Source organism: Sorex fumeus, unplaced genomic scaffold, assembly GCF_029834395.1.
Source record: "Sorex fumeus unplaced genomic scaffold, SorFum_2.1 ptg000037l, whole genome shotgun sequence".
NCBI classification, from domain to species: Eukaryota; Metazoa; Chordata; class Mammalia; order Eulipotyphla; family Soricidae; genus Sorex; species Sorex fumeus.
Window position 1 is genome coordinate 40,776,014 of NW_026606094.1, and position 21,748 is coordinate 40,797,761.

A 21,748-nucleotide genomic window follows, 5' to 3' on the forward strand; every position below is an offset into this window, starting at 1 on the left:
TTTACTCTGAACAGAATGAGCTGTTTCTCCCCTGGAAAACCATGATCAAAGCCTGGCTGAGAGTTCCTCCCTCTCTCTTCAGCAACCTGACCCTCCATACTTCTTTTGTAGCTTGCAGCGATGTGGTTGCCTCTTCTTGAAACATGTGAGTAATAATATATATTTTAATTAATCACTGTGAGATACACAATTACAAAGCTGTTATAATCAGATTTCATTCATACAATATTCCAACATCCATCCTTACACCAGTGTACATTTCCCACCACAAATATGCTATATGTTATAACTAATTCTGTACCACAGGAAGCACATAAGATTTAGATGGTGGATTGAAGAGTTATACCCCAGGTTGAATAAGACTTTTTGGCAGCTGACCTTTACTACTTTGAAATAAATGTCAATTTGGAGTAATCACTTCACTTATCACTTAATCACTTAATCCCCGTTATTCATCGATTTATTCGAGCGGGTACCAGTAACATCTCCATTCATCCCGGTTGTGTGCTAGCGTAGCCCAATGGTATCTGTTCGTTTTAGGAACATGTAGAGCCTCAAACCGATCATTTAGGGTCTTGACGAAGAAGTCTGGCCATCTTATAGGTGGGCGTCTGGAGTAATAAGGAAAAAAAAATCAAATAGTTCCTATGTTTAAAAAAGAAAACCCACTTAATTCTCATCCCATAAATACCTTTCTTTATGAACAAATGAATTTAAAGTTCACTACAGGCACAGGGCAGATATTTTCATTTTTTACAAAATACTTTTTTCTAGAAAAGAAATCCCATTTATCCACGCTGCCAAAATTTAAGAAAAAAATTTCCCTGAAACCAAATACGTTGTTTGCAAGCATCCCTTTCATGATCACATGCAAAGCAGTTAGAAGTTTTATAATAAAGGCTATTGCATGTGTACTTCTGGTAATAACAAAATAACAATAATGACAATAACTCACTGTTTGCTTTCTCAAATATTTCTTTCAATTCTGTAGAGTGACAATAGCAAACAAATAAAAATACTAAGTGTAAAAAAGAATGTAATTATACAACAGAAGCAATTTTCCTGTAATGAGAAACAGATTTTTTGACATTGATTTGCATTGAATGTATCTATGAATTGTTCAGAGTCAACAATACTTTACTGTTTGTTGATTCTTGTCATGGATGCAGGTTTCAATTTTGAGTGAAGATATTTTATTTATCAAGGACTTAAATTCCGAAGTGTGAACACAATCCCAGCTCTGGTGACCTTGTCTTTCAGGTATTCTCTGGTGTGCCAAACTGTGAAAATTGCAGGAGATACATTCATCTTCATCATGTGTATTTGATAGCAGTTATTGAATTTTTTAAATTAAATAGTTTGCAGACTATTTTAGAGGCCAAATTTTTCTGCCAAATTTTCTATCTCACAAGTGATTTATTTGTAGGTCCAAAGCAACAGAGGCTATAAAACTGGCTCCAAAGATTATTTCTCTGTATATAGATTAAAAGGGTTATCTCGCTGGAGAGGCAAGTAATGCTTTGCACAGCTGCCAAAACCCAATGGTGTGTGACACGGACAACAGGTTAAATAATTCCGGTGGTCAAAGTTGGTGTCTTCTGGACTTTGGTGTCTTTCTCCCTTGTGAAACATTCCATGGTAAACCAAGTTTTCAGTTAGAGAAAAGTGATTCTTTACCAAAAGAATTAAAAATGTAATTCTTCTGATATTTTAGTAGGACAATGGGAAGAATATCTTATTGTTTATGAGGTTTTATCTTAACTTAATGTGGGGGCATCTTGAAGAGTTTATCATTATCAGGCAAGCTTACTGCATACTCTGAAAATTAAGAAAAGCCTGTATTTCAAATCTCACATATTTATTTATAGAAAAAACTTCATATGTAGAAAGACTGTTAAGAAACACAATTTAAACTCACAGAATTTAGAATGCACTATTCTTTGTAAGTTGTGAAATTTTTAAGCATAGAAAATTGCTTTCTGTGTTATAAAGATAATAATGATCCTGACATCGCTCTCTAACAAATTCAGCCAAACAGTATAATTATGATAAGGCAAGAATAATTGGAAATTACAATATTAAATAATTCTATATATAATTCCATACATATTTATATGTGTCAGATGTTGTCCTAGGTGCTTTAGATATATGCAATCTTACTGAGACCAACTAAAAATTTGTTTACAGTAAAAGGGATTATGTATTAAAGTATGTAATTTAAAACACAAGTTAGATACATTTTAAATGTTAAATATTATGACTATATAATTATATAATATTATTCATAATCTGTTCCTCTCATGACAAATTTATTGAATAATACACAACTTGTTTATTTAGAATTCATGTAATTTTAAAAAATTGAATCGGCAAGATATATACCATTACAAAGCTATTCATGACCAGGTTTCAGTCATTTAATGTTCCAACACCCGTTCCTCTACCAGTGTACATTTCCCACTACCAGTGTCCCCATTTCCCTCTCTCTTTCTCTGTACTTTTCAGCATTATGGTTTGAAATACAAATATTAAGAGGTGATCGTTTTTGGACATTTACCCACTTTCAGCACACATCTTCCATCATATGTGTGCTGTGATCACTTCCAGACATCATCAAAGTGATCCGTTTTCTGTCCCAACTGCCCTGCATAAATAGAATCTTAGACTAGAGAAACTTTAACTCAAGGGAATTATATTTACTTTGAGATCTTTCTTTCTTTCTTTCTTTCTTTCTTTCTTTCTTTCTTTCTTTCTTTCTTTTTTTGATTTTTGCTTTTTGGGTTACACCCGGCAATGCACAGAAGTTACTCCTGGTTCTGCACTCAGGAATTACTCCTGGCGATGCTCAGGGGAACATATAAGATACTGGGAATCGAACCCAGGTTGGACATGTGCAAGGCAAAATCCCTACCCACTGTGCTATCATTCCAGCCTCATACTTTGAGATTTTTCGAATGTAAAAAGGTAAAGGCCCTCCCGTTGATCGTCGATTTGCTCGAGCGGGCCCAGTAACGTCTCCATTGGAGACTTTGTTGTTACTGTGTCTGGCATATCGAATACTCTCGGTAGCTTGCCGGGCTCTCCGAGAGGGGCGGAGGAATCGAACTCGGGTCGGCCATGTTGGCCGCTTGTAAGGCGAACGCCCTACCCGCTGTGCTATCGCTCCAGCCCTGGGAGCTGGAGTGATAGCACAGCGGTAGGGCATTTGCCTTACAAGCGGCCAACATGGCCGACCCGAGTTCGATTCCTCCGCCCCTCTCGGAGAGCCCGGCAAGCTACCGAGAGTATTCGATATGCCAAACACAGTAACAACAAAGTCTCCAATGGAGACGTTACTGGGCCCGCTTTTCGAATGTAAGCATATGAAAAACTAATAATTTCAATGCATGGGTGCTTTTTATTTAATTCTAAAAGGTTACAAATTTCCCTTCTGACCTTATCTTTGACTCAGTATTATTTATAATTATATTTCTAACATTCAAATATCTAGGAGTTTTTCTGTTTTTATTATTTTTTCTTCTTGTTAATTAATGTACAGGACTGGAATCATAGCACAGCAGGGAGGGTATTTGCCTGGCCTGTGGCCGATCCAGGTTCGATTCCTCTGTCCCTCTCACAGAGCCCAGCAGGATTATTTTGAGAGTATACTGAGCAAGAGATACTGAGAGTATCCCGCCCACACGGCAGAACCTGGCAAGCTCCCTGTAGCGTGTTCTATACACCAAAAACAGTAACAACAAGTCTCACAATGAAGGCGTTACTGGTGCCCACTTGAGCAAATTGGTGAACAATGGGAGGGATTGTGTTACAGCTAATTAATGTAAAGTTTATTTTAATGTACAAATTATGGTCCCTTGGTGAATTTTTTTTAATGTAGGAATTTTTGGTGAATGTTTCATTGGAACTTAAAGATAATGTGTATTCTGCTATTGTCGGTATTCAGTTAGGTTGAGTTAGCATTAGCAGTAGAGTTCAAATTTTGGGTATATTAATAGTCTGTGCCTGGAAGAGAAGTAAAGTCTGTACCAGGACTTGCAGGAAGTACATATATGTGTGTACGCATACACACATATTAATAGTCCTTCCTAATGAAATAAATTATTTATAATTATGAATATTCACCTTTTCCCAAATTTCTTATTCAGAAATCTAAATGACTTGTTAATGGTCTGTCAATCCATCTTAGTTCTAATTAATTTTTACATTGCTCACATTTTTTATCACTTTTAACTCATTTACATTTACTTAAAGTACAGATTTCTTTTGAGACACTGATCTTACAAAATTTAATATGCTTTATTTGAACTTTTATAATAATTATTTGATTAACTCTGAATTGATGTAAAATAGCTTTATAACTTTTTATGATTTTAAATCTTCTGTCTGCTCCACTATTTGTTTTTTGGGGTTTTTTTGGTTTTTGCTTTTTGGGTCATATCTGGTGATGCACAGAGGTTACTCCTTGGTCTGCACTCAGGAATCACTCCTGGAAGTCCTGGGGGACCATAGGGGATGCTGGGAATCGAACCTGAGCTGGCTGTGTGAAAGGCAAACGCCCTACCTGCTGTGCTATAGCTCCAGCTCCTACACTATTTATTTGTTATTTATACCTATTTTTGTTTTGAAAAGTAAAATGGTATTTTATATTCCATATTTGAGCATTGTCTTTTCAGTTTTATATTTATAATTTATTCTACTTAGACTGTGCAACATTATACCATTGTCTACATTTAAGCACTATTATAAAATTTTTGTTAATATTTTAAAATATTCTCCTTAATATAAACCTATATTTTTATAATACATTTGAATTTTGCCAATTTATTATAAACGCCATAAGACAGTATTATAATTTTATTTAGGGTGGTTAATTATATGATTAAAATCAATTAAATAATTTGTTACGTATTTGCTTTCATTTTATCATTTCTATATATTCTTCTGTTTAGATAGATCCATTTTCCATCTGAGCTCTTTTTATTCTTTTATTCTGAAGGAATAACATTTTATAGATTAACATTTAATAACAATTAAAAGACCCCCAACTATTAACAAAAAATAAAATTTAATAGACCCCTAACATTTATTTAATTATTTTTTGCTTTTTTTGGGTCAGACTTGGTAATGGACAGGGTTTACTCTTGACTCATGCACTCAGGAATTACACCTGGTGGTGCTCGGTGGATCATTTGGGATGCTAGGAATTGAACCCGGGTCAGGCACATGAAAGGCAAATGCCCTGCCTACTGTGCTATCGCTACTGCCCCAGGCCCCTAATATTAATAGATTTTTCTGACAGTAAATTTTCTTAGCTTTCATTTGCCTAAAAAGTCTTTGTTTTGTCTTTATTTTCAAAATAATATTTTATCACTGGGGTAACATTCTATAAGTTTGTTTATTATTTTATATTGGATTCACATGGTTTTTGAAAAGGTTTTTAAAAACTTTTTACCCCATTATCTCCTTCTGGATCTCCATACATAATAAAATTAGTTTGCTTGTTTGGGGCTCACATCCAGCAATACTCTCAGGGCTTACTAATGGCTCTGCAATTAAAGGTCACTCTTGGCAGGACTCAGGGAACTACATGGGATGCCAAGGATAAATCCCAGATTGGCCACATGCAAGGCCTACCACTGTACTATCACTCAAACCCCAGTATAAATTTTCAAGATTCTTGATTATTCATCATTAAGCTCATACTTTATTTTTGTTTTATTTTTACTTGACTTTTGTGTGCATTTAATCTATGCTGAAGTTGTGTATTTCTATACCAATGTTTTCAATCTGTTCTACTAAAACTATTGACATTGTGAAATATTGAGATTTCATACGACTTTAATGATGCTTTCAACATAGGATCACTTTTATTTTAATCCTGTTGATTATTTGTTGACAATGGCTACTTGGCTTACATGGCCATTTTTTCAAAAGATGTTCTCAACACTGTATAATGAGAGCAGAAAAGATTGATAGCAAATCATGATCAATTAATCAGAAAAGCTTTTTCTTTCCCTTTTTTAGGTCACACCCAACAATGCTCAGAGATTACTCATGGCTCTGCACTCAGGAATTACTCCTGGAAGTGCTTGGGGGACCATATGACGTCTGGGTTCAAACCAGGGTCAGCCGTGTGCAAGGCCAACACCGTACCTGCTGTACTATATCACTCTGGCCCAGAAAAGCTTTTCTATCAGGCATCAATCTGGACATTTGTGTTTGGCTAAATTTTACAGATTTTGTGATTTAAATTGCTGCAGTGGGATCAAGGAGATGGCTCAAATGGGTGCAGAGAATGCTTCCATTCTGGAGACAACAAATTCAATCTCCAGCACCATATGCCTCCCAACCAGATACTAGCGGATGTGGTCCTAGTGGCCCCAAACACCACTGGGGAAGCTCCCTTGCTTAAATAATAAATAAGTAAGTAAGTAAATAAATAAATAAAATAATAAAGATCTCAGTGCCAGTTTGAATACGATGTTTGCCTTGCAACCACCTGACCCAGGTTCAAAGCCAGACAACCCATATGGAATCCCCAGGAGAAACCTGAGCAAAGAGCCAGGATTAACCTCTGAGCATTGCCAGGTGTCGTCAAACTAAAACAAGCAAACAAACAAAAACCCCAATAATGACATATCTATTACTTTATTTTTACTGTGATTTTTGTACTGAAAAGGGTTTTAAAAATATATATTTAATGAGTTTTCAGCAGTTCCTTTAAATAGTGCTATAGATAAGTTTCTCAACATTTTTTTAGCCCTTAGTGTTACGTTAGTCTTATTTTTTATTCAATGGAGTGATATCACAGCAAGTAGGACGTTTGCCTTACATGCTGCCAACCAGGCCGACCTGGGTTCGATTTCTCTGCCCCTCTCAGAGAGCCTACCAAGCTACCGAGAGTATCCTGCCCACATGGCAAAGCCTGACAAGCTACCCGTGATGTTCTCGATATGCCAAACACAGTAACAACAAGTGTCACAATTAAGACGTTACTGGGCCCACTTGAGTAAATTGATGAACAAGATGGGAGGACAGTGACAGTGCTACTAGTTAAATATAAAGTGCCAGTTTCCCCTTTCCAGCTGCTGTGAGCAGCTCCATTTTTGCTGTATCCATTCCATACTTAAAATATTTCTGCAAAATCTCAGGTTCTTCCTGAGTAAGGCAAGTAAGAGGGTAAATTCTTCCCCAGAGTTTAGACTCAATATTTTAATGCTTGAAAATATTAAAGAAGCTGGGTACTATGAATGAACACAGAGACCTGTTGGCACTGTACCTGCGTGACTAGGCCCTTATTTTAATTCACATGCTTTTTGTTTGATTGTTTTATTTTTTTGGATTTTGGGGGGGGCTACATCTAGTAGTGCTCAGGACCTACTTCTGCCTCTGCTCTCAGGGATACAAGGGACCATATTACTAATATATCAATAATAGTATACCAAAACATTCATTTTATGACTTTATTATAAATTGTAATCAGTCTATATATAATTATATTTATCTCCATTTTCCTCTTTGTATTGAATGAAAATTATTTCTGGTAATTTGATTCTATGTCTCTCATCTTGGTCAAGAAATTTCATCAGGAAATCTGATGAAGTTTTGATTTTGTTACCACACTATTTCATTTGTCTGATCCCCTACTCAGCTTCTCAGATGCTTCATTGAAGAACTAAAGAACTATCTATAGAAAACTTTGTAGTAATTTAAATTACTCTTGATCATTTTCTGTATTATTTTACATTTGTTTTTGTTCTTTGCCCCAGAGTATTTTTCAAAATGCTCATAGTAGTATCAATGCACCATATAAAAACTTGAAGTGTTCATAGGGGCCAGAGAGGCAGTATAGCAGATAAAGCATTTGTAATTCGCTTGACCTATCCAGCTATGATTTCTGATATCCCCTATGGTTCTCCAAGTCCACCAGGAATGATTCACGAGTGCACTGCCAGGGTACAACAAATAGTGGCTCAAAACCCAAATAAATAAATAGAAAAATTAAAGCTGTTTGTAATTTAACAATACAATGAGTTGTCTTTAATACATGAATATACATTTATGTAATTAGTTTCTGATATAGACATACTTTTAAAATCCTATTTTTGTATCTCCTACAGCATGTTTTGAGCAATGTATTTTATATTATATAACTAGTCCATAATAAATTAAGACCACTCTTTAATACCTGTGTCCCAGAAATTACTCTAAAATCTTTCAAAATAAGCCTTTATGGTAGGTACTTTAAGCATTTTTAAGTATAAGAAAGCTGAATTATAGAAAAGTTAAGTAACTTAGATAAGATATTAGAGTATGAAGTGGGACAACTAGAAAACAAGATTTTGATCACTTAAAAAAAAATCACTTAACTTCCCGTTAGTCGTCGATTTGCTCGAGCGGGCGCCAGTAACGTCTCCATTTGTCCCTGTCGCGTGCTAGTGTAGCCCAATGGCATCTCTTCGCTCCGGGAACATGGAGGGCCTCAAACCGATCGTTCATGACCTTGACAAAGAAGTCTGACCATCTGGTAGGTGGGCGGCCACGCGGTCTCTTGACATCCCGTGGAATCCAATCAGTAACAGCTCTAGTCCAACGGTCGTCTTTAAATCTCATTACGTGACCAGCCCATCTGATTTTCGACACCTTGGCAAATGAGACAGCGTCCCTGATCCTTGATCGTCGACGGATGTCAGAACTCCGGATTCGTTCTCTCATTTGAGTGAAACGTGATATTCCAAGCATAGCTCTTTCTATTCTTCTTTGGGAGACCTGAATGGCGTTCTCATCTTGTTTGCGTAGGGCCCAGGTCTCTGAGGCATATGTTAATGCAGGAAGAACAGTGGAATCAAAGAGATGTGCCCGGAGCCGGAGGTTCTTCGTCCTCTTAGCTATTTCTTCGACGTTCTTGAAGGCGTTCCAAGCCGCTCTCTTCCTCCTGCGCAGCTCGGGTGCCAGGTCATTTCTCATGTTGACCTCTCGACCTAGGTACACATAGCTGTTGCATTCGGAGATGGTCGTTCCATTGAGAGCGAATGGGGCGTCAGGAACAAAGCTATTTCTCATAAACATTGTCTTCGTAAGATTCAGCTGTAGTCCTACCTTATCAAGATTTTGATAAGATTTTATAATAAACATATTACCTTCACTTGAAAAATAGACTTAATTTTATAAATAAAATGGAAAATTTAATGTAAAACATTAAAATATATTTAACACATCTAGAAAGTGCTTTTCTATAAGATATTTATTTTTACATTTCTGTCTTAGAATAATAACTTTATTTGAAGAAACTAAATGTTCTACACCCTTGAAAGAAATCAATAAAAGCTTGAGGAAATTATGTTGGTTTAATAATTAAAATATGCCTATATTAATAACATATAAATAATGCTCTAGTATAATCTAAGAATACTTTCCTCATATTTTATTTAATATATCTAAATAATTATACTTCAACTAAAAATTAAAATTTTATTTCATCAATAATTTCCTGGATAGTATTTTTTTTAGTTTTAGGGTTATATCTGGCATTGGTCAGGGCTTATTCCTGGTTCTGGGCTCAGGAGTTACTGCTAGCTGCTCTCATGGGACTAGGGTTAGACGGTGCCTTAATCCCTGTACTATTTCTCTGGCCGCTTCTGTGTATTCCTTAACCATTACTATCAATGCACTTGATAAAGAGGTTATCATAATTGAAATTAAGATTCAAGTATTATTAAATTTCTAACTACTGAGACACGCAAGAATTGTGTTGCCATATAACAGAATCTGTAAACATGACTAATTTACTTTCTTGCCATGATTTTCACAAGATAATAAAATTTATTCTATAAATTTTTCTCCTTTAAAACATATGAATCTTAAAGAGATCAAAACAAGCAAGCATGAAAATGCCACGTTAATTTATAATTCTAGTATCAAACATATATTAGTGACAACTGCAAAATGCCATGCCATTTACTGTTCATGCATTTTATTTCAGTTCAACATAAATCTGTGACTATTTTAGATGTCGTTTTCAAGAATTTAATCAGACTTAAAGAAATGAAACCTTGGGAAAAAGATAGTAATGTATTCTTTCTTAGAGGATGTGAGTGATGAGATTTTTTAATATTTATGAAAACCAAGTGAAGTATTATCCTTTGAATTTTGATAGAAATTTTGACTTTTTTTATTCTTATGACATCAAGAATTTCAGAATACATCAAAGATATTATTAGTGGGTCATTGTATCCAAATGTTTCCCTGTTGCCATTTTTTTCTTATCTCTAATTATATTGCCTTAGCTCAGAATTTTTACTTTATGCTTTTAGTCACTCAACTGATCTCTTTGCCATCAGTCTTCCATATCACAACTTTTCTTCTTTAGATCATTCCATTTTCAGTGCTTTCATTAAAACTTTCTAAGACTCCTGCCAGATGTCATTCTTAAATTCTTTAACATATACCCAGACTGGAGCAATAGCACAACAGTAGGGCGTTTGCCTTGCATGCAGCCAAGCCAAGCCGAGCTGGGTTTGATTCCTCTGCCCCTCTCGGAGAGCCTGGCAAGCTACCGAGAGTATCTTGCCCGCGCGGCAAAGCCTGGCAAGCTACCTGTGATGTATTCAATATGCCAAACACAGTAACAACAAATGGAGACGTTGCTGGGGCCGCTCGAGCAGATCGATAAACAACAGAAGGACAGTGATATCCAGACTATTCAGATGTGAATCCTTATGCTTTTTACCCAGTAACTTTGAATCTTTGAAGTAGTATTTCTAGTGCTTCATTTGTTTTTCTGTGTATAATGAAAGAATACTAATAATAACCCAGTAAGGTTGTATTAGAAATCAGTCAAATTAATATAAATAAATTTTCAAGAGTGGGAATTGATCAGAATATAAGTAAGATATGCTCCATTTTATGAAAAAGAAAAGGTAAAATACCAAATTTAAAACAGGAAGGATACTTATCAAATTTAGTCATATATCATACTGTGACTAAATATTAATGATTTCATACCATGGTTTAAAGGTATGCATTTACTAAGATTCACATTTACTGATTATCATCTTGATGCTACCTGAGCACTACAGTGCAAAAAGACAGATCTATATACAAGATAAGTGGGCAGAATATAGCGTTTAGCACATAGCAGACAATGTGACAGGTATCTGTTCACATAGCAGACAATGTGACAGGTATCTGTTAGTGAGCAGGCACGCTTTTTCAGCATCTCTAGAAGTTGACTTCTGTGGTATCCATTGCCTTTGATTTCACATTTTTCTTCTGTGTGGTAACAACTGCTAGAGTTTGGCAGAAAGAGGATTCTTTCCTGCAGTCACTCTCCACTTTGAAGCAATCAAAAGTGAAACTGACGACCTGCTTCATTTCTAGTTTTCACATGGATGACGCTTTGACAGATGGGAACAAATGGCAAACTGATGAGAATATTGTGGTGCTTTGGCTGCTAGAACTATATCCTAAATTCTGAGTTCAACCCACTTGATCTTTGGCCAGCAGCCCGACTTCCCACTTTTAATTACTATAGATTATATTTTTAAGGCTTACTTGTATTCTTACATAGTTGGAAATCTACATATGTTTTGAGTGATCAGAGCACAGTCATGAGCAAATACTGAGTACATCTGGGTGTGGCTCCCCCCAAAACCAAATATAAGATGACTATAAAGTTTTTCAGAATGAACAATTGAGTGAATGAAGTTTGCTTTACTTAGAAAAGATGGATGGAAAAATCATATTGTCGGGAGAGAGGCCCAAATAAAAAAGTGTATTTAGATATATTTTATATACAACTCAATCAAGTGACAATAGTAGTTTTGAATTTTTACCTTTAAGGGGAAAGTTAAACTAAAGATATATGTTTGTAACTTATTGCTCCAAATGTATTTCTACCAAGGAAAAGGAGCAAATTAATAAAGAAAGACTTCTTAGAGAAGTAGCACTGCACTGCACTTCCTCCCATTGTCATCAATTTGCTCGAGCAGGCACCAGTAACACTCCATTGTAAGACTTGTTGTTACTGTTTTTTGGCATATTGAATATGCCATGGGGGGCTTACCAGGCTCTGCCGTGGGGGCAGGATATTCTCGGTAGCCTGCCAGGCTTTCCGAGAGGGATGAAGGAATCCATCCCGGGTTGGCCTTGTGCAAGGCAAACGCCCTACCCGCTGTGCTAATAGAACAAAAATCAAGTTCTATTTATTCTGAATTGAAACCAGGAATAAAATTAAAATCAAGAACACAAAACCAAGTTCTAGTATATTAGAGTAAGATAAATTATCTCAAATGTTATAAAGTATGGTATAATACACACACAACAATGAGTAATTGTTAAATGTGTTGAATTCGCTATGAGGACTAGAGATATCAAACATAATCTGAACAATTTCAAAAGGTAGAAAATCAAAAACCTCAATGAAAGTGGATTTGAAAGAAAGCTACAGTTTACTTTCTGTGGGATAGAAGGGGTGTTCAGGATTGTTTTAATTTTCAGGGCCTGTAGCAGTTGACTAGCATTGCTTAAACTAATACAGTCTAAAGGTCATCAATCCCACCTCCCTCTTTATAGTTTACTTTTAAATTATTCTGTGAACCACTGAGAGAGTGAGTGAGTCAGAGATGCTAAAATGGAACATATCGCATAATATATTGGAAATATTTACGGAAATTTTAAATAAGAATGTGTCTTATAAGATGAATATGATATTGCATGGATATAGTTTACTCAGTATAGCAGAAGAAATTATGAGAATGTAACAAAACTAAAGTGCTTAGGAAGACAATAAGGGCCTAGGATTTGGGTCAGAGATACAGAATCAGACTTTTTAAGAACAGGCACAATTCATAAGTGTCAGAAGGAGACACCTACAAAATTAAATGTTAGGTTTGTTTGCAGGGAAATTAAATTGTTCTTTTCTGTTTCCACCAAGGTAAGGTCGCTAGTTGCTAGGAGATAGAGATTTGAGGACAATAGAAATATGAAAAATCTGTCCCTGTGAATGAGAATTCTCACTTATGGAAATATATAGCAAATCTCTTTGGATTGTATGAAGAAGCAATTTGAAATTTGTGGTTTTGAATTGAGAGGGAGTCAATTTAGCATGACTGTGTAATTTTCTACACCCAAGTTTATCTTTTCAAATATAGGTATAGTGTAAGAAATGTGTGGTATACTAGATTTACATTTCAGGCAGGTAAACAAGGGTGGGGGTTAGGGAGGATGTTGAGGTAACTAATTTTTTTTCAAATGCAAGATTTTAATAATGGTGCACAGGACATGAATTTAGAAGTTAAACTTGTAGAGGAAACTTGTGATTGGTGGTTAAACATTAATGCAGCTGGATTTGGAGGAAGAGAAGGAAAAGAAGGGAGAAATTTAGAACTTATAATGGAAATTTGGGAGTTCTGTTAGTGATACCAACATAAAGGTTAAAAACATTGTAGAGTATAGTTGAGATAAAAAAAATTGGTTAAAACGTCAAATCACTTCAAGTGAAAACTTTATATGAGAATCATTTGAGTAGTTTTTAGTTTCACAACTCTTTCCCACACCCATAATGCAAAACAACAAGAAACATATGGCTTTGCATTATTTTTGTCAGCTCAGAATTATAGAAATGGAATTCAATATTGTTTTCTCAGATAAGTATGACTATAACTATGTTGAATTAAGCTTTTTTATATTAAAGCTGCAAAAGAATCCTTCAGGCTGTTATTATTCTAAATATTAAAGACTTTTCTTAAAAATAAAAAGAGGTACTCCAAGATACTGCATAAATTCTTTTTTTTTTAATTTTAGTTTTATTTTATTTATTTTAGTTTAGTTTTTATTAGTGAAACACCATGAGGTACAGATGTAGACTTACAAATTTTTGTGCGTGGGTTTCAGTTATACAATGATCAAGTACCCATCCCTCCACTAATGCCCACCTTCCGCCACCACGGATCCCAGTATCCCTTCCACCCACCATCCCCCCAATTCCACCCTGCCTCTGTGCAGGGTGTTGCCTTTTTTTCTCTCTCTCCTTTTGGGCACTGTGCTTTGAAAAAGAGGTTTTGAGTGGCAATCATGTTCGATCTATAGTCTACTTTCAGCATGCATCTCTCATCTATCTGAGCTGCCTTTCCCCCAGCATGTGAGGCTGGCCTCCAAGCCATGGAGTGAACTTCTTGGTACTTATCTTGGCTATTCTTGGGTGTTAATCTCCCATTTTGTTACTTTATATTTTTCCGATAAAAGAAACTTTGGTACATCTACACAATGGAGTACTATGCAGCTGTTAGAAAAGATGAAGTCATGAAATTTACATACAAGTGGTATACTACATTGAAAGTATCATGCTAAGTGAAATGAGTCAGAAAGAGAGGGACAGACATCGAAAGATTGTGTAGATAAATTCTTAAGCATTTTTGTTTATTTAAAAAGGGATTACAGACTATTTTGTAAAACACAGTAATCAAAAATAATTTTTTTCAGTTTTCTATTTTTTTTTCAGGGTGAAGATTGATTGGACAGACACACCTAGTTGTACTCAATGATCACTCTTGTCAGTACTTAAGAGGTATGTGGTGCTTGGGATTGAACCAGGGTTGGAAATGTGCAAGAAAAACACCATTCCCTCAGATTTTCTTTGTTTTTCTTTCGGACCATACCTGGCAATGTTCAGTGTTTAAACCTGGCTCTAACCCAGTCACATGCAAGGCAAGTACCCAATCCACTGTACTATCTCTCTGACTTGTCTTCAGATTTTGATTACATTTTGCATTGAAAATATGTAACTTTGGAACGTTGGATAATTAATTGGGCAGGTGTTAAATATTAAACAGAACGCATTGTGTTTTTACCTCTTTGTTTACTAATGTACAATTTTTAACGTAGCCTCTAGTCTCACATTCAGCAAGATCACACTGCCTTTAACCTAAATACCACTGAGAAAATAAAACAGCTGACCCTTTCTAAACAAAAATCTGAACTGTGAGGATGCGCTTCTCTACATATTTTTTCCAGCCACATGCCTGCATGCCTGCATTAATGAATACTCCTGTTTGTATACTCAGGAAATTAAGTACTTTTACATTCCAGAGACAACCTTACTACAAGCTATATAAGATTTGACAATTAAAAGCTTTCATTTTTACCATCTAGGCAAGTTGTTCTGAGATGTATTTTATTTTAAGACTTCTCAGAAGCAACTATGTGAAAGTACTAGTTTGCCTAGACTGATGATTTAATCATGTATGTATCTTTTGCTTACTTTCCCCTTTATTACACACTCCTCTCTTATTTATAAACTTGGCTGTCTGGAATTACTATCCAAAACACCACCCATCTTCAGATATTTGTATCAGGCTTTCTTTAAGAGAACCAAGTGAAAAATACCCATTAAAACTGTTGGTTTTAGTTTTTACAGTTCTGGGGCTTCTTTCAGGACCTCACACATTCAAAGTAAATGTTCTACTGCTACACACCACAACTAAAACTTTTTAAATGTGCAAGACAAAATTGTATTATTCTAATGTTCCAATATAAAAACAAAGAAGGATTATTTCTGCATGAATTTATTTATGAAGAAACATACCCTCTAAACCAAATGTAAAGCATCACCAAAATTAAGCAATAAAGAATCTTCTTTGTCATAAAAATGTTAGGACTGAGATATTGAATATTGATTTAGAAATCAAATATAATCAAACTTATCCATAAACTGGGCTGGTCAGCAATATTTGATAAGATTTTGAATTACTTAAATGATGCCTCTGTAGATTTGAGGAAACACATTAAACTTAAACGCAATTTGTTTATATAGATGAAAATACAAATCAGCTATTCTTTGATTTTTTTAACATTTTAATATCTTTTTTTGACTTTCTTTTTTTATGGGGAAAAGCTCGAGAAAATTGAGTAGAAAAGGTTCAAAGAGAACGGATATAGGTGCTCATAACCCTGTTAAATTATTCCGAATGATATTTGAAGTCACAGCACATAGGTTTACCTGTATTTTAACTTGCAGGTAAAGGGAGAGAAAATCAAGATAAATAGTAGTCTTCTTTCCTGCTTGCATATTTTTTCTTTAATTCACTAAACTAGAGATGTGCTGAGTGAAACACAATATGTCACTCTTAAGTGGCTTGCTACTTCTAGCTGTCACTTTTGATCAGTAGGCGTGCAGGTTTAGGGCATGAAACTTGCAAATAAAAATCAAGGAAATAAAAACAATTTCCATTTTCACTTAAATTCACAAACTGTGATGCACTGAGCAGCATGTGGTAGTTAAGAAACATGTCTTTCATTTGTCTTGCTTCTACAGAAAATAATTTGGAGAAAGAGCAAATGCCAAAAGTGCGACTCTTAGCTTCCTGAGCTGAGAATGCTGTGAAGATTCACATAAATAAACATAGGCTACAAAGGTTATTTAACTTTTTGTCTTAGGACTAATATGTCCACAGAGGGTGCATGACATTTTAACTCATTGTTTGATAGATATATTTTGTGTTGTCTGCCCATGAAGTCAAAGTTTACAAACAGCAGCAGCAACAAAAAAGGCTCCTGCATTCTCTATTGGTTCCTGGCTTTAAATAGCATTTTCTTGCAATAACTGTAACATTGATTAAACATTACAAAGATGAAAAACTTCTAATAGTCAACAATTTAGTGATTATTTAAATATCCACCTGCTCTTTCTGTAGAATCTACCATTATGATCTGATAGAAATTATTATATAATTGCCATTTCCCCACTTTTCTTGGATATTCAAACTACTGTATGTTTTGAAAGCTCCGCAGTGAAGAGTTATTTTTAATTTTTATGATTATACATCAACATGAAACACAATTTTTAGTATGTATGAGACAACCAAAAGTCTACTATTTTGGAAAAATATCACTGACTTTATGTGGTTTTATTTAATTTAGTCCTTTTAATGTATTTTTTTATTTAGTCCTTTTTTTTTTTTTTTTGGTTTTTGCTTTTTGGGTCACACCTGGCAATGCTAAGGTGTTACTCCTGGCTTTGCACTCAGGAATCACTCTTGGCGGTGCTTGGGGGACCATGTGGGATGCTGGGTCTGCCATGTGCTATGCAAACACCCTACTCGCTGTGCTATTGCTCCAGCCCCAAATTTAGTCCTTTTAATGTTTTAATATGACTGTGGATCACAGCGAAGTAACTTTTATGTCAAATCTGGCTAACTGAAACTAAAAGATTAAAGTGATTTTTAGAAAGTGATTGTACACCTTTTGAATGGCCAAAGTCTGAAACACTGACAATTTTAAATGCTGACAGTGAAATGTAGCAATGGAAACTCATTCACTGTTGCTTAAAATGCAAAATAATAGAGCCACTTTGGATGACAGTTTAATAGTTTCTAACAAAACTAAATATAATCTTACCTTCTAGTTTTTTACCCAAAGAAGTTAAATACTTGTCCACACACAAATTTTAAAGTCTCAACATAGATTGTCATATTAGTTTTATTTATAAAGGTAAAACCTGTATTAACCATAATTGAAGCAACTGTGATGTCTTCCAATGGGTGAATGGCTAAACTTTGTTAAATACAACCACTGAAATACTGAGTACAAAGAAATGAGCTATCAAATCATTAAAATGAAACAGAGAGATATCATTGTACATCATATGATTATACATCATTAAGTGAAATAAGACAATCTGAGAAAACTAGCTATTTGATAATATTTATGTAATATTTTGAAAAATATAAAGCTATGGAACTGGAGAGATTTTTTATTGTGCTAAGCAGACGCTTAAGCAAACATAATGCCCAGGTTTTGTTCCTGGCACTGCATGGTCTCCCAAGTATGGCAGGGCATGATGTGCAAGCAACATCAAGTGGACCTCAACTCCTAAACAACAACAAAAAACCCTCACAAAACCAAAAGTCGTAAGAAAACAAACATAAAACAAATATGGAGAAATCAGTGGTTGCCAAAACCATTGAATCTGTAACACCGGAGTGAAACCTAAAATAAGCTGTTGAATATGAATTACTGTGATGTTGTAAATGTAGATTCTTCTTTGGTTTGAAAAAAAATTGCTCTGACAGATGACATTTTTAATGGAGGAGACTAATGTTCTTAATATTCGGTTGTTAACAGAGAGCATATGAGAAGTCCTCAACTTCCTCTTGAATTTCTTATAAAATAAATTGCTTTAAAAACAGTCTCAGAAGTGTTGATAAAGTAATGGTGAATGACTGAGTAGGGTCTAGGTAGAGTTAGGGATGACGAGTAAGAATTCTGAATTGGGGGAAGACCAAAAGTATAGCAGATAGGACACTTGCCTTGCATGTTAGTCAAACACGTGTTTGGTCCCCAGCACCTCATATGGTTTTTCGAACCCAGCCAAGGTGATTCCTGAGCACAGAGCCTGGAATAAGTCCTGAGCACAGCAAGGTGTAGTCCTAAAACAACAGCAAAGGTAACCAAGAATACTGAATTAAACATGTTTCTTAACTCATTAATATGTTGGCAGTCATGGCCAAACCACTTAAAACCCTGAGATTCCCTATCACATCTGTGATAATGAGATTAATACTTATCTTACTAGGTTGTTCATGTAGACTAAGAGAAAGATATGAATATATAACATCAGCTATAAAATCTTTGATTTTTTATTACTCAGACTATAGAATTTTTAAAAATGTCATTACTGAATTGCCGTGAGATAGATCTATGCAAAGCTGTTCGTGATTAGGTTTCAGTCACACAGTGCTCTAGCAATCATCCCTTCACTGGTGTACGTTTCCCAGCATCAGAGTAGGATATAGTGGGGTATATATAGTCTTTCACTATATGTATTTTTATATACCACAAATGAATGACATTATTCTATATATGTCCCACTAGAATCATATAATTATATTGTATTTTATAAAATAATATTTTGCAGATTGGGCTGGAGCAACAGCACAGCAGTAGGGTGTTTGCCTTGCATGCAGCCAAATTGGCCAACCTCAATTCGATTCCTCTGCCCCTCTGGGAGAGACTGGCAAGCTACCAAGAGTATCTCACCCACACAGCAAAGCCTGGCAAGCTACCCGTGATGTATTCGATATGCCAAACACAGTAACAAGTCTCACAATGGAGAAGTTTACTGGGCCCGTTTGAACAAACCAATAAACAATAAGAGGACAGTGCTACAGTGCTACATCAGAATCAGCAGACCTAACCCAAGGGCTTTGGTTTTATTTTTTGGTATTTGATAACCACTATTTTAGGGAAGCAATCAATGAATACTTCTTCATTCATAATTCAGGTTGAAATTCTTTATTGAACTGAGAATTGTTACTCAGTATTATTTATTGATTTTGTAGCTAGACAAACACAAAAAAAGGAAAATAAAACTACTTTTTGACCAGGGCAATTTTGCCTTAAGGTTATATTTAAAGATGTCAAGAGTTATCCAGTTTTCTTCATTTCTATCAAAGAATAGATTGATGACTAAATATGTCTATGTGCTATAGCTTCACATATGTGAATACTTATTTTAGTTGTATATTATTAATGTACAATTTTTAGCCCAACAGTCATCTCTGAGAATCTTAGATTTTGAACAGCAGTTGTTATAGGTCAAGTCCTCAGGAACCAAAAGTATTCACGATAAAGAGGAAAAGAAAAGAACTTCTACAGAAAGGAATATATGAGAAATGAAGACCTAATTTAAACTGCACTATATTTGCTCATTTCAGACTAAGTTCTAGAAGACAATTTCAGAATTTTTAAAAACTAATTCCTATCACTTATCCAAAAAGAAATGAGTACATCTAGTACTTTTTATCCATGGAAAGCAAAATGGTTTGAGTAAAGAGATAAAAATAAACTCTGAACAACTTAGTGAATAGAGGAGTGCACGAAAATGGTGAAATGATGTCCGGAGGCTAGAAGAATCCATTTGAGTTTATTCCCAAAGACCAAATGTGACATGGTTTTAAATAAAAGTAAACAAATTTGTTGGTCAAAGTCATTAAGTCCGTGAATCACTGTTATTTTAAATACATGGAAAAACTGATAGTTTATTGAGAAAAACATTTAAGGCAACAATGATTTATAAACATGCAAATTTTATTTATATAAATATGCAAATCTCCATTTCTGCCACACCACATCCACCACTAAAGTGGCAATATGTTTTTATACCACTGTTTATGAAAACTTTTCTTTGCTCCATGCAATCTCAGTGACCTCAGTTTTGTGATCAGAGTCTACAGGATTTTTGTACATTGGTCATTGTACATTTCCTTGATTTGTTTCTTTATAACCAACATATGAATTATATCATCCACTTTGTCTTTCCTCTTCTATTCATTTCTGTACTTTCTAGTTCCAACCGCATTGAAGAAAAATGCAACATTTCATCATTTGTTATTGTAGTTGAAAGTATTCTACTATGTGCATATAATGCAAATATGTATCTGTATTAGTATACATATCATAGATATGTTTATATACTATAATTTACTTATACACTCATTTGTTCTTGGCATTGGGTTTTAACATGTCATGGCTATTGGAAATAATGTAGCAATGAACCTAGTTTTTCAAATTAGTATTTTTGTGTTAGATAGATAGATAGATAGATAGATACAAGTGGAATTGCTAGGCCTTATAATCCTAAATTTAATTTTTTGAGACACATCCATGTTTTCCATAGATAGAGGTTAGAGCAGTTTATCTTTCCACCAAGAGTGAATGAGGGTTCCTTTTTTCTTCATATCCCAGCCAACACTCTTTTGGATATCTTTAAGGTAGTCTATTTAAAATATGTGTCTGTTGGTAACCAGTATGTCTTTGTTGTGGAAGTGTTTGTTCAGCCCTTCTCCCTATTTTGTACAAAGTTGTATTTGTGTTGCGGTTTGTGAGTTATACTATCTAGGATATTGTTTATTTGTCATATATGTTCTTGAAAATATTTTCGCCAATTCAGTAGAATGAGTTGTTTATGTGATAGTTTCTTTTGCAAAGTTTGATATATCCTTTCTTTTCCCTTTGGGTTTCCTTGACAATGGAGTGGAATAACTGAAGACACCTAAAAGCATCTCATGGAGTATTTTGTCTATGATTTTTAAGACTTTGTTTAGATTTTTATATATTATATAGGTCTTTATTCCATTTTGAATGAACTATTTTGTATGCTTGATGATAGTGTTCCAATTTTATTTCTTTGCATATGGCATTCCAATTTTTCAAGCACCTTTTGTTAAAGAGACTTTTTCTTCTCATTTCAGGGTCTTGGCCCCTTTGTTATTTTAAGATACATGTTATTTCTCAGAACATTTAGTTATGGGTTTTTAATTCCACTTTATTGCTTATGAATATCTTTTAGTCCAGTGCCACCCATATTTGATTACAATAATTTTTGTTGACTATGCTATAGTATTACTACAGCTTACTAGAATAGTTTAAAGTTGGGAAGTACTTCCCAATTTTTTCAGCCCTTTTTAGGAACTTCCATGATGTGGACATTATTTCACCTAATGATATTCCATATATCTTTTATGCTCTCTTCGTTTTAAAATTTCTTTTGTTTTATGTTTTGTTTTGGAAATATTTTCTTGTACCTTATCCTTGAGCTTACTGATTCAATTCTGATCTCCAATTGTGCTTGAGACTGTATAATGTATTTATTATTGTTATTATCATTATTTAAATTTTATTTTGTTTGGGGAGTTTGGAACCACAGTCAGTGTAGCTCAGGATTTAATCTGAACTGTGCTCAGTAGTGACC